This window comes from Pterocles gutturalis, unplaced genomic scaffold (genome assembly GCF_000699245.1).
Source record: "Pterocles gutturalis isolate BGI_N339 unplaced genomic scaffold, ASM69924v1 scaffold12143, whole genome shotgun sequence".
NCBI lineage: Eukaryota > Metazoa > Chordata > Aves > Pterocliformes > Pteroclidae > Pterocles > Pterocles gutturalis.
Window position 1 is genome coordinate 1 of NW_010123127.1, and position 281 is coordinate 281.

The following is a 281-nucleotide window of genomic DNA, read 5'->3' on the forward strand; positions in this document are numbered from 1 at the left end:
GCTCGGGTTTTGAACGGCTTGCGAGCCGTATGGGGAGCTGTACACAGTGTGACTGGTATTTTTGTGAGAAGGAAGGGCAGTCAAGTAATACTCGTGCAGCAGTAAGAAGTAAAATTCAGGAGTTTTTAAAGTGCGATGTTGAAGCTGACATAATGCGCAGCTTGTAGAGCCTTACATCATTCAACAAAATGAGAGTCATGACAGTGCTGGATGTGAACTGCTGCTGTAGCATTTGTTCCACTAAAAAAAAAACAACCCCGAACAAAAAAACCACCCCCCCA